This window comes from Zingiber officinale, chromosome 1A (assembly GCF_018446385.1).
Source record: "Zingiber officinale cultivar Zhangliang chromosome 1A, Zo_v1.1, whole genome shotgun sequence".
Taxonomy (NCBI): Eukaryota; Viridiplantae; Streptophyta; class Magnoliopsida; order Zingiberales; family Zingiberaceae; genus Zingiber; species Zingiber officinale.
This window is the reverse complement of record NC_055987.1, coordinates 149,148,613-149,163,217: the sequence shown is the minus strand read 5'-3', so window position 1 is coordinate 149,163,217 and position 14,605 is coordinate 149,148,613. Positions and strand designations below refer to the sequence as shown.

Genomic DNA, 14,605 nt, shown 5'->3' with positions numbered 1-14,605 from the left:
TCCATGGAGAATTTTATTCAAATGACATGTTATATACTAAACAAAATGCAAAGTGTGGAAACAAAATTCAATTGTAAAATATGAAACTAAGGAAAGTAGCACAAAAAGAATTTATTAGCAAAGCATGAATTAAAATGCAAAAGAAAGAGAAATTAGAACCAACTCCCCTTTAATTCCCGGTGGTTGAAGAAGATTTACTAAAAGAATCCATGTCGGTAATGGAGTACTTTTGGTTCCACTCAAATTCTTTTTATTCTTCATTTTTCCATTGAAAATTCTTTCTGGAGGACGTAGACGGTTCAGTTCAAGTAACAATTTCAAAATCCTATGGCTACCTGTAAGATCAAAGAAAAACACCTCCCATGCACTCACATGATTAAGAGAAAATGAAATGCAATTAGTGTCTAAACCAAATGGATAAAAATGAGTATCACATGCTATAAAGTCAAAAATAGGTACCTTAAAGAAGTTTCTTAAAAAATCACAAGAAATATTAACCTTATCATATTGAAAGGTACCTAGAGTGGTGTTTGTTACCTCTTTCTCATCAAGTAATGGCTCAGGTTCTAGTTCAGGAGAATGTACAACTTCATGTAGTGATTCTTGGGTTCTTACCTCCATAGCACAAGACCCTACACTTACATCCTCTATTCTTGGTGATTCATGAGGTAATGCTTCTAGTAAGCATTCCCCTACACTTAAATCATCTTCTACATCTGTATCTGCATCATTCACAACATCTAAAGAAACAACATTAGTAGAATCAAAAATTTGAACAACTACATCATCATCAAAAAAAAAATACTAGAAAAATCTTGTGAAGAAATGGAAGTAGGGTTAGGCCTGACAAAATCTCTACTATCCATCTCCATCTCCCCACTGGAGTTTTGTTTTTGTAGATGATTGATGGATAATGCAATTTTATCTAACTGAATTTGTATATTCTATATCCTTGAGAATTGTCGCTCTTGATGCTCTCTCATTTATTGCATAATCTCCATGACTTTCCATGTTGACTCTTCAATTTGAGGATCATTCTGTTAAAAAGGATGTTGCATAAAAGATGTTGAAACCTCTTGAAACCCATATGAATTTTGGTAGGTTGGATATGGCTCAATAAATTGTCCTTGTGCACTTTCATACTTGAAACATGAATGATCCACCCAATTAGCATTATAAGCATTTGAAAATGACTCATACCTATTTTGTTGATCCATGGTTGGATAAAATTGATACTCAGTCTGAAAACACTGACTCTCTATTCCTCCTCCAAAATTCTGAAAATATAGATCCATACTAAAGAATTCTCCTATTCTTACACCACAACACTAAACTCAAAATTAGAAGATTCAAGAGCATAAGATTTCAAACACATGAATTATATGCACATTAAAGAAATTGACAATTCAAAACAAACCAACATGAAAATACGAAAAGAAATATGCAATCAAATCAAGAAAGATGCTAACAAAATAAACCAATTAATGCACAATCCAAAATACACACACTACTAGTTATATCTCTCCGGCAATGACGCCAAAATTTGGTGTCATCCATTTTCACATGTCACTAGGTACTCCAAATTAATAAAGATTGAAACTCATTAAAATTAAGACAAGAGCTGTAGTAAGGAGTCCCAAGTCATATTTTTCCAAGGATAACTAGTAAATGTGTGAGTGTTCTAGAATTGATTCAAATCGAAGTATCTCATAAACAAGATCAATTAAGCTTCTCCATTTGATTCACATTGCAAATTGAATTCTTCTACCATCAAAAATAAAATCAAAGAAGGTTCATTCTCATCTAAACATGTTTAAACTCCACCTCATCAAGTTATCAACAATTAAATTCAGATTTTTAAGTATCATCTCATCAAATGAGTTAATTAATATACATTCCATTCAAATTCACAGAAATAAAGCATTCAACATTCATATTAGCCATTAAACTCAAGAACTAAATACAATTGCAAAACCCGAAAGCAACATCTCATTCACCATCACAATCAAATTCGATACTCATCTTAATCACCAAGACCTCAATCCTCAATCACATTCAACAATGTCTAATAGAGGTTAATAATGAAAATCTCAAGTGATTCATTCAACATTCAAGCATGAACACTGTCACACAAATCTAAAGAATCAAACAAGGGGGTTTTTCTAAATCTATAAATTGAAATTAAGCACCAACTTGGAAAGAACGGGTAAGGTAATTCAAACTAGAAATTAAAATGCAATCTATACTATCAGATCTTCAGATCTGAGCAAATGATATGAGAAATGAAAAGAAATCAAAATCTAAAAACATTCCACACCCAAAACTGAACTCAAACTCCTTCCTCTCTGCCATGAACAGAGAATCACCTCTAGGAACGCCCTTCGGGCAATCACTGGCGAAAAACTATACTCACAGCAACATTCAGTAGAAGTCCAAAGCTACTGGGAACGCCCTAACTAGCTTAGGATCACCTGAACTCACCAGCCGCCAAAGAACAGAGGATGTCTTGGAATTGTGAGGTGAAATCGAGGATGGATTGAACTCTGAAGAACGGGGAACGCCCTCAATCTCTTCAGTTGGTTGATGGTAGCATCAGATCGGGGAACACCCTCAAAACTGTGCTTGGTTGACGCTCATGGAAAAGCAAGATCACGAAAGGGGAACGCCCTCAAATCGCGCTCTGTCCCTTGATTGCTGGTGGTCGGATCATTGCAAGCTCGCCGGAGATGAAGAGGTTAGATTTTTAGATCTGGAAGAGGAATGGGAGGCTTCGGCGTTGCGAAGAAGAAGACGATGAACAGTGCGGAAATCGAGAGGAATGCCGAGCTCGGGAAGCACTGTAGCTTCTCACGCGATTTAAATCAACCTCAATTTGGATCGGGCGGTCCAGATTACTTGGGGCATGATCAACGACTAGAACATCTCAGATCTGGATCAAAGCTTCTGAATCTTCATCAATGGTTAAGATCTACACCTTATTAGGTTCGATGGGCCATATCTTCAATGGATGACTCAGATCTACTTGATTTTGGATGAACGGTCCATAATGCTCCAAAGCTTGATCGTCTCGTTTAGCCCTAGATTTGAGCCCAAATATGGTTTGATCTGATCAGGTCCATGACCCATTTGATGCCTACAAAATAATAATCAAATATTAGCATCAAATACCATGATAATAAACTAATTTGCAATTAAGTCCAAGATCAAATGCAATTATGATATGTTATGTAAATATGAATTCAATCTATGAAAATATCATTAAAAATTTACATTATGAATCAAGATAATATAGCCAAAATCATGGTTATCATAGTGCCACACAGAAGATCATGTTATTGGTTCCTTATAAATTATAAATAGTAGCTCACAACCAAGATGGATATGGACAAACTATTGGAACGATTGTAGTGTAATTTGGTATTAGTTTGTCTTGACTATATAATTACACTAGTACACTATGTGTGTATTGAGCAAGACCATTTGAGGTTGTTCGATTTATACTAACTATATAAAACAACATAACCTCTATTATTATGGGTGTGCGTACTCTTAATCCCGATATAATAACAAACACATATACTTAATATTTATTTCTTTAACTTATCAATGGGTGAGATTTATTCGTTAAATCAATAGGCCCGATAAGTTGGGAGATAGTACCATTTATATGGTGTGTAATTGATTATAAAGGGAAATTATGTCCTATTTATTTAGGTTGATGATGTCCCTTGAGGAACTCATAAGGATTATCATGTAAACCCTGCAGGTGGACTTACTCCGACATGATAATAAAGTTGAGTGGTACTACTCTTGGAGTCAGATGTTAATTAAATGAGTTGTCAGTAACTTATTTAATTAACGAACATACGATATCTTAAACACAGGGAGATTAACGTACTCATGATAAATAGGAGCCCATATTGTAATATGGGATTGGTGCGGTAGTTCAATAATGACCCTTTAGTGGTATGAGTTATTATTGATGAACTTGAGCTAAGTGTTCGGGTCGAACACAGGAAGCTCAAGTCCATCAGGAGATCAAAACCAATTCCTCCTCTCGGTCCCTATTGTAGCCTCTATAAAGCCTCGCATTCACCCGTTTTTGGTTTTGCTTCCTACCCAAGAAAGGGGTCGGCCACATCCTTGCTTGGTGCCCAAGCAAAGGGCCGACCAAGCCTTGCTTGGTGCCTAAGATAGGGGTCGGCCACATCCTTGCTTGATGCCCAAGCAACGGGCCGGCCAAGTCTTGCTTGTTGCCCAAGATAAGGGTCGACCAAGCCTTACTTGGTGCCCAAGATAAGGGTCGGCCAAGCCTTGCTTGGTTCCCAAGCAAAGGGTTGGCCACAATAAAAGAAATAAAAGAAAAAAAAAAGAGTTAAAAAAGTGAAATATTTCTCAACAGAATTCTAAAAAATATATTAATTTTTCTCCTTTTTTATCTGGCACCATGGGTTATAAAAAGAGAGGAGGTTGTGCCACAATAACATAAGTGATAAGTTTTGTTTTTCTCCATAACCTAAGCTCCCTCTCTTTTCCCCTAGGGCCAGCGCCCCACATCCCTCTTTTTCTCCCTTTTCTTTCCTCTAGGGCCGGCGCCCCACATCCCTTTTCTTCCTCCCTTTCTTCCCTCTAGGGCCAGTGCTCTATCTTCCCTTGGTGGTCGGGGCTTGGAGGAGAAGGAAAAGAAGAGAAGAAACACCAAGGTGGACGGCGGTTTGGAGGAAAAGAAGAAGAAGGAGGCGCCCTTTTTTGCTTTGCATTCTTTGGTGGTAGGCGGCTTGGAAAGGAAGAAGAGGTTCGAGTGTTTTGTCTTGGTAGATCGTCACCCACACGACGTCCAAGAAGAAGAGAGGAATATTGCAAAATATCAAGAGGGCTATAGCTACGAAGAAAGGTACAACTAGTTCTTTACTTCCGCTGCGTATCTGGTTTTGCTTTCTTCGTATCGATTTTGGATATCGATTTTGAATACCAACACAAGAGACCAGCGATCTTGTACTTCGATGAAGGTGTGCTTTGATCATTCAAGAACTTGCTTGATTGATCAAACACATGTCTGATCGAACGTGCGGGTTGCTAGGAATAAGTTCTGTGCTCGTATAAATTTTTGTACATGGAAGTTACACATAACAGAATTCCCAGCGCCAACAAACATTACATTATAATTACTCTCTATATCTTAGAATTCAGAGATCTACTCTACAATAAGGGAATTACAATCCAAAGACATTAAAATAAGCAATCTATAACTCAAAATTAGAAGATAAGAGAGGGGAAAGCTTAGTTTGATGAAATCTGAGTCTTCGGGAATCAATCTTTGTTATAGAGATGGATGGGATGATGAATTCAACCTTGCATCATCAATAAATCGCTAGAATCTGCCATAGATCTGACCTCGTGGACTTCCCTAATGGGAAAACCTTTCTTCCCTTCAAAAGGCAAAGGATACCCCTTTTTATATGCAAGGGACACTGCCCCTGCCTTTCATGCCACATGACCATGCTTGGTGGCATGACCATGGCATTGAATCCATGAGAAATGGGGGCACGACCTGGCCATGGAACGTCTGGGAAATGAGGCACGGCCTACCCATATGAAGTTCTTGAAATGAGGCATGAGTCATGTAAGAAGACATGGCCCCGATGTTGGCCCTACTGAAGCTAGACACAGTCGTGCCTTTGGGCATGGTCATGCCTTGCCTTTAGGCACGATCGTGCGGTGTATACTTGTGGAATTGCTCTGGCTAGATCCTAGGAAGACACGGCCATGGCTCATGAGACATGGTCATGTTGGCTAGAAAAACACAGTCGTGCTAAGGGGCACGACCAAGTTTATGATTTTTTTCTCCAAAGATGTTTTAATGTTCATTTTTACTTCATTTTCACTCCAAAATGCATTCTATCGATGAAAATATAAAAAAAAAAGGATCTCCAATAAAAAAAAATAATTATATTGATACAATAATAAAATAGGGTGTGATTACATAAATCATGCTAAAGAAATGCAAGTAAATTGTAGGATCAATGTGCTAGAGGGGGTGAATAGTACTTATGGCTTTCAGTTTCGTTTAAAAACAATCTCGGAGTAAGACACAGTGGAATAAAGAAAGAAAACAAAAGGCAAGCGCTAACATAGTTTATTTTTTACTTAGTTCAAAGTCTGTGACGATTCATACTCCAAGGTTCATACTCATTGAATGTTTACTTTGAAAAATTCACTATCAAATCGTAAATCACAATTATAAAGATGATTACAATAACATATACTTTGAATATTGTAAAAACTATACTGATAACTTTGGAATTCATAGAGTCATGCTTTCGATCGTCAGAGTCGCTTAGCGGAGTCGCAGGGTCGTCCTTGAAGCAACGCACAAGAGAAGAATCGTAAGAATGAGTTGTGTCTGATGCACTACTTGAAGAAGACATATTATAAGTTGTTGAAGGCACCTTCAACTTCCATGAAGGCGCCTCCAACTCGGAAGTTTATCCCTGCAGTGTCGGAGATGATAACTTTCGCAATCTGTGAAAGTTATCCCTTTAAGGTGCCTTCAAGCGCATGAAAGGTGCCTTTCATCCGGTATTCAAGGCACCTTCAGGTGCTTCAAAGGTGCCTCCGCACCTCTTCTACTTGGGCCTTCGGCCAAAGCAGCCGAGACACCTCCAATAGCCCTGGAGGTGCCTCGGATACTGTTCTTCTGAGTTTTTCATTGTGCATCTCACTTCCTGTAAGACATATTAGTCTATATACAAAGTATATCCTGCAAGACAAAGTTAGCACAATAAAATATGAATAATAAATTATTTGACAGCCTCTGGATTGTCCAGTTCTGACTTTCAAATTTCTCGAAAATCCTAGGTTGAACCAATGCCTACTGTTTCCTCAACGGGGAGCGCGTCCTCACCTACTCCTCTCAGGAGAAATTACCTTGCACTAGACTAGTCCTCCAGACCGACTGGATTTTTGCTCAGCGTCCGAGACTTCAGGACTTTATGCTGAACGCCTACACTATGACCCGTTCAGACTTCCATTTCGTCAGCGACCACCAAGATTTTCACATAGAGTCCTTGATTCTAGGATTTCGCCCAAAGTAACGATCCATCAAGACTTCATTGCCTAATCACAATTAGGACTTTCAATAACCTAGGGTTACCACCCCCTAGGACCTAGGATTACCTCCCCCTAGGGATTTCCACCTGCACAGAATCCACTAGGACTTTTTACCTAAGAACACTTAGGACTTTTCTGCAATCTCAATCACACTTGTTAGATAACAAGTAACCTTAACTTTGAACTCTTTGCCATAATCAAAACATAGGTTTGATCGTCTAGTGCTACCTGTACCAACATAAATGTGCATCAATTAATACATAAAAGTATATGTAATCGACACACATCATCCAACTACCACTACTCCGAGTTGGGAGACATGAAAAGTAGTTATCTAGATATTGACTACACGTAACTCCAACTATCACTACTCTGATTGGCCGAGTGGCCAAACATAACAAAACTGCATGCAACTGTCACGCCCCCAAAGGAGTCCTTACCGAAAAATTTCGGCAGCATCTCTCCTGTATGGGTGACAATCTGGGACATACATACATACAATATACATCAGCCACATACGGCTGGAATATATCTACACAACCACGCAGTTATATAATCAGCCCACTCGGCTGGAACAGAAATAAACACAACCACACAGTTATATAAATATATGAATTAGCCCACATGGTTGTACTAAAATCAACACAGCGGAAATCACAAACAACGATCACAAAACACAAAGCAACTAACTACGAGCCGGCTCGGCTTGACACAATAAAATCAAACTAAATACAAGATACACAAACACAAGAACAAGAAACAAAACCGAAGCACAACTAACGTACGGTATACCAAATCCATAATATCGTCCTCGAATGTGACGTGGAACTGGCGGACAGGATCTCCAGGCGACTCCATACATCCTTTACCTGCTACCTGGCGAAATTACCAATATACGGGGTGGTGAGTATAAAGACTCAGCGGGTAATAGAAAGATAGTGCATGAGTATAGTAAAGAACTAGAGATGCAAAGGTATACAGTCTCGTATGGAAATAGCAGATACTACAGTGATATCATAATAAGTGTCCATACCTGAAACCATATCCTAGGCTATCATAATAAGTGTCCCTATACATTGGGTGTCACCCGGATGTATCACAAATCCATCTCGAGGTGTTTTCCTACAAAAACTCCTCCCGGATAAGAAGTGACTCGGGATCACACCTAACCTCCCACAGATATAAAGTATCTCGTAAGTGTTAAGCAACTAGCTCCACACTTTTCCACGTCAGTTGGGGTCATCTATCCAAATGTACCCTCAAGGTCATCCTACCAGGTACATACAGTCTATGGTTAAAGTCTCCATAGAATAGGATACATCGATCCTCTACAGACTAGTCAAGCCAGCAATGGTATGCAGCTAACTTAGTCAATTCTCCGTCTATACAAGTCCTGAACTCAAACGTAACTTTTAGGTTATCTAACCAGCACACATAACCCGAGGATCAAAATCTCTATAAAATAGAGTGAGTCGATCTCTTACTACTGAAATAATAAAATTAACTCAGTACTCTACCATCTACACCGACAAGAACGGATCAATCTTCTACTGATCAAGTCAACCAAGGTAGATCGATCGTCTACTAACCGCAACAAGAGTAAACTGGTCCTCTACAAACCGAAACAACTAGGATAAATCAATCCTCTACTACCCAAGTCAAATAAGAGTAAATCGGTTCTCTACGAACCAAGGCAATACGAGTGAATTGGTTCTCCACAAACCGAAGCAATATGATATTTAGCAGATACTAACCACTACTAAACTAGTGATAACAGAAATTAATAACACTAGTGGTATGGTAAAAGAAGTCCTATGAGACTGTATTCCTTGATCTCTAGTAGGGTCAACCGTGATCAGTGATTGACCCAACACATTTGATGTATGCTACAAACAACTGGACAGATACTAACAAAAGCATACTAATACATAACATAACTAACATAACAACTATGCATGCACTAACAAAAATGTAAGATAACAATATACAAACATACCTCCTATAGCTTGGAGAATCCTGTCGCTGCCTGGTCCCAAAACCCAAAAAGTCACATCAAGAAACCAAATCACGAAAAACCAAACGAAAATAGTCCTCGTAAAACCTTGGCTCTAATACCAATAAATTGTCACACCCCCAAAGGAGTCCTTACCGAAAAATTTCGACAGCATCTCCCCTGTATGGGTGACAATCTGGGACATACATGCATACAATATACATCAGCCACATACGGCTGGAATATATCTACACAACCACGCAGTTATATAATCAGCCCACTCGGCTGGAACAGAAATAAACACAACCACGCAGTTATATAAATATATGAATTAGCCCACATGGCTGTACTAAAATCAACACAGCGGAAATCACAAACAACGATCACAAAACACAAGCCAACTAACTGCGAGCCGGCTCGGCTTGACACAATAAAATCAAACTAAATATAAGATACACAAACACAAGAACAAGAAACAAAACCGAAGCACAACTAACGTACGGTATACCAAATCCATAATATCATCCTCGAATGTGACGTGGAACTGGCGGACAGGATCTCCAGGCGACTCCATACATCCTTTACCTGTTACCTGGCGAAATTACCAATATACGGGGTGGTGAGTATAAAGACTCAGCGGGTAATAGACAGATAATGCATGAGTATAGTAAAGAACTAGAGATGCAAAGGTATAAAGTCTCGTATGGAAATAGCAGATAGTACAGTGATATCATAATAAGTGTCCATACCTGAAACCATATCCTAGGCTATCATAATAAGTGTCCCTATACATCGGGTGTCACCCGGATGTATCACAAATCCATCTCGAGGTGTTTTCCTACAAAAACTCCTCCCGGATAAGAAGTGACTCAGGATCACACCTAACCTCCCACAGATATAAAGTATCTCGTAAGTGTTAAGCAAATAGTTCCACACTTTTCCACGTCAGTGGGGGTCATCTATCCAAATGTACCCTCAAGGTCATCCTACCAGGTACATACAGTCTATGGTTAAAGTCTCCATAGAATAGGATACATCGATCCTCTACAGACTAGTCAAGCCAGCAATGGTATGCAGCTAACTTAGTCAATTCTCCGTCTATACAAGTCCTGAACTCAAACGTAACTTTTAGGTTATCTAACCAGCACACATAACCCGAGGATCAGAATCTCTATAAAATAGAGTGAGTCGGTCTCTTACTACCGAACTAATAAAATTAACTCAGTACTCTACCATCTACACCGACAAGAACGGATCAATCTTCTACTGATCAAGTCAACTAAGGTAGATCGGTCCTCTACTAACCGCAACAAGAGTAAACTGGTCCTCTACAAACCGAAACAACTAGGATAAATCAATCCTCTACTACCCAAGTCAAATAAGAGTAAATCGGTTCTCTACGAACCAAGGCAATACGAGTGAATTGGTTCTCCACAAACCGAAGCAATATGATATTTAGCAGATACTAACCACTACTAAACTAGTGATAACAGAAATTAATAACACTAGTGGTATGGTAAAAGAAGTCCTATGAGACTGTATTCCTTGATCTCTAGTAGGGTCAACCGTGATCAGTGATTGACCCCAACACATTTGATGTATGCTACAAACAACTGGACAGGTACTAACAAAAGCATACTAATACATAACATAACTAACATAACAACTATGCATGCACTAACAAAAATGTAAGATAACAATATGCAAACATACCTCTTATAGCTTGGAGAATCCTGTCGCTGCCTGGTCCCAAAACCCAAAAAGTCACATCAAGAAACCAAATCACGAAAAACCAAACGAAAATAGTCCTCGTAAAACCTTGGCTCTGATACCAATAAATTGTCACGCCCCCAAAGGAGTCCTTACCGAAAAATTTCGGCAGCATCTCCCCTGTATGGGTGACAATCTGGGACATACATACATACAATATACATCAGCCACATACGGCTGGAATATATCTACACAACCACGCAGTTATATAATCAGCCCACTCGGCTGGAACAGAAATAAACACAACCACGCAGTTATATAAATATATGAATTAGCCCACATGGCTGTACTAAAATCAACACAGCGGAAATCACAAACAACGATCACAAAACACAAGCCAACTAACTGCGAGTCGGCTCGGCTTGACACAATAAAATCAAACTAAATACAAGATACACAAACACAAGAACAAGAAACAAAACCGAAGCACGACTAACGTACGGTATACCAAATCCATAATATCGTCCTCGAATGTGACGTGGAACTGGTGGACAGGATCTCCAGGCGACTCCATACATCCTTTACCTGCTACCTGGTGAAATTACCAATATACGGGGTGGTGAGTATAAAGACTCAGCGGGTAATAGACAGATAGTGCATGAGTATAGTAAAGAACTAGAGATGCAAAGGTATACAGTCTTGTATGGAAATAGCAGATACTACAGTGATATCATAATAAGTGTCCATACCTGAAACCATATCCTAGGCTAGTAGTAAAAGGTAAAGTGTAGCAAAGTCCTGCTACAGTACTGCTCATAACTACATGGTATCATGTGAGGTATATACATGTCAACAGTAAGTAAGTCAGTGTATAAACACATATCACAGGTATAAATCTCAACCTATCTAAGCATAACAGCATAAATAAATAACAACAGCATAATCTAGCAACAGTAACATAAGAAACAGCAGTATCAGTAGGTATAATAATAACAGTGTATGTACGGATGGTCACCCCGCCCACCTCTCTGCACCATGACCCCTGTATGGTCGAGAGGCCGGATCGATGACAACTGTACCACCCAAAGGCCGCCACTACTCTCGAGTGACCGGATGGACAGGTGCATAGTAGCTGAATAGCTACATCTGCGACGGGGGTCCCTGCTGCCCGTGACTCCAGTTATCACTACCCATAAGTGTGCGAGTGGGGGCACGACAGGACAAGCGGCACGCTCCAGCTACCACTACCCATGAGTGGCCGAGCGTGCGGCCCTGGCCAACAACCGCCTCAACCACAAGGGAGACAGGATCGTCGGCAATGCATGCAATGACATGATGCGAAAAATACAACAGTCATCATATAAACAGAAACAGGTATGCTACATGAAGCCAGCATGCTCAGTAAGGTGTGTAAATAAACAGCAACCAAAGCATGTAAATATGGTATCAAGTGTCTATATATCCAATACCTAATATCTAATGTCTGACATCTGGTATCTATTATCTGATACCTAGTAATATAGTATCTGCTAATTATCATCGATAAGAATAAGAGACTGTATAGAAACAGACACGAGTAGCTCAAAGATTGAGTGGAAGTATCAAGCGTAGGAAAAATAAGAGTGGAGTCAGGATAAACATAGTAGTCATCTAAAACATATAGCTCATGCACTAAGATCAATATGCTAAAGAGATAAAGTAAGAAGTACCCGCCTATATATGTCGATCGTGCCAAATGACCTCACATCGAGACGCTCATCTCAGATCAAAGTCCTGAAAATCACAATATGTATAATGTAGCTAATCAAGTAGGAACTAAATAACTAAACATAATCCTTAATCTAATTAGGGTAACTCTAATCGAACATGATCCTGGAGTAATCCCCCAATCAACCTTAATTATACTACAACCTAATTAGATTAGGTTTACACATGAATCATCAATTAATCCAATATCTAATCCTTGAGTTTCTCAACTTTTTAATTAACATGAATCCATAAATTCATTTACAATCCAATCCTAGCCTCAATCTTTAATAAACAACCAATCCATAATATATTAATAATGATCATGCATCCATTTGTATAAATCATTCACCAAATAACCATCAAAAATCTAACATACATAGTTCTTCCACTTAACCAGTTTCTAACCACCACATCCAATAATCCCAACAACACCACTAATTACTCATCAATCATCACCAATCAAATCCCATGCAGAACTAAAATCAAATCTCAACATACCTTACTCTAAATTTGGCAACAAGATGTCACTGAAAGTGGCTCACAACTAATAGCAACGATTCACTACTGTTCGCTAACTCCTTCCCTTGCGAATCTAACAATCCAAACAATGAATCCTATTAATTAACCTTGTAATCCAAGTCAAGCTTGACTTCAACAACCTATAACTAACACTTACCCAATCTCAAGAGAGTTGCTGGTAGCTCATGTCTGAAAAGCTCACAGTTGTAACAAGATGGCCGACACTGTGGATCGCCGGTGAACAGTGCTGGCCGGAGCTACAAAACCAACCAAACATCAAATCTCTATATTCCCATACAAAATGAAAATTAACTTGCTACACATCTGATACAAACCATACCTCAATCTAATTCTGTGTATGAAATATGTCCCACCCAACGGATCGATAACCAAATCTGTACCAGCGACGAAGAGGAACCAAAATCCAGTGATCGGAGTTGCGATGTGCAGAGATCCAGTGGCAGCATTTGAGTCTAGGACTCAGATCACATATCAAACCTTACAAGAATGATGACTCAACCCTCGGAACAACAATGACATAGATCTATGCCGACGATGAAAGGGAAGAGGCGACGACAAGGCCGAGCTGCTTCAGCCTCGACTGATCGGAAGAACGGTGACCAATCAAAACAAAGAAGCAGGAATCAGAGAAATCGCAAGAAAGGCAAAAGACTCAAGAACCCTACAGTCACCGACTCACGCGCTTGGTTTCCGGCTAGTTCCTGGTGTCTGCGGCTAGGGCTGGACAGACGACCGCTGGATCGGAGCTAAGGGGGTCAGCGTCGGCAATCAAGTGTCGGGATGAGGGCAAATCGGGAGAGGATCGGTGAAGAGAAGAATCGGCAATCTGGCGATAGACTGCAACGTCTGGCGTCAAGCTGCGGTGGCCGACGGTGGCATGGAGAGGAGAAAGGGAAACCGGCGTCGGGCGGTGGCGTGGGGCGCAACATCAGGCTGAGAGAGGGAGGGAGACGGCTAGGGCACAGAGAAGAGGGGAAATCGGCGTCGACAATCAGGTGCCGCGATGAGGAGAAGGGCGGCGGTGGTGTGTGCGGCGCGATGAGACGAGAGGGAGGAAGGGACCGGCGGGGGAAGAGAAGGATCTGGGATGAAGGAGGCTTCGGCGTGGAGAGATTTAGGGCTCGGGTAATAATGGATTTAATATACTTAGGTTTGCTTAATCAAATACTAAGTACATTCCTCAATCAATTCCCACTTATTAGGTATTCTAAATAGGCTTTCTCCCATACCTATTAATTCATCCCCGCAAACTACCTCATACGAACTCCGTTTAAATCCCAGAAAATTTCTAAAAATTCTTGAAAAATCCAATAAGATTATTTGTCCAATAACCTTATTATTTAAATATTATTTGGGTATCGTATTTTACAGCAACTCCAGCTACCACTACTTCTAGTGGTCGAGTGGACAGACATGAAAAGTAGCTATCTAGCTACTAACTGTACATAACATTAGCTACCACCACTACTCTGTGTGGTCGAGTGGGTATACATGAAAAGTAGC

At 39.8% G+C, this 14,605-nt stretch overlaps 1 pseudogene; it reads right to left on the bottom strand.

The window, feature by feature from the left end:
* The window catches only part of LOC122004926, a 59,950-nt pseudogene extending 59,078 nt beyond the window's left edge, over nucleotides 1-872 (bottom strand).
* Nucleotides 873-14,605: the final 13,733 nt, after the last annotated feature.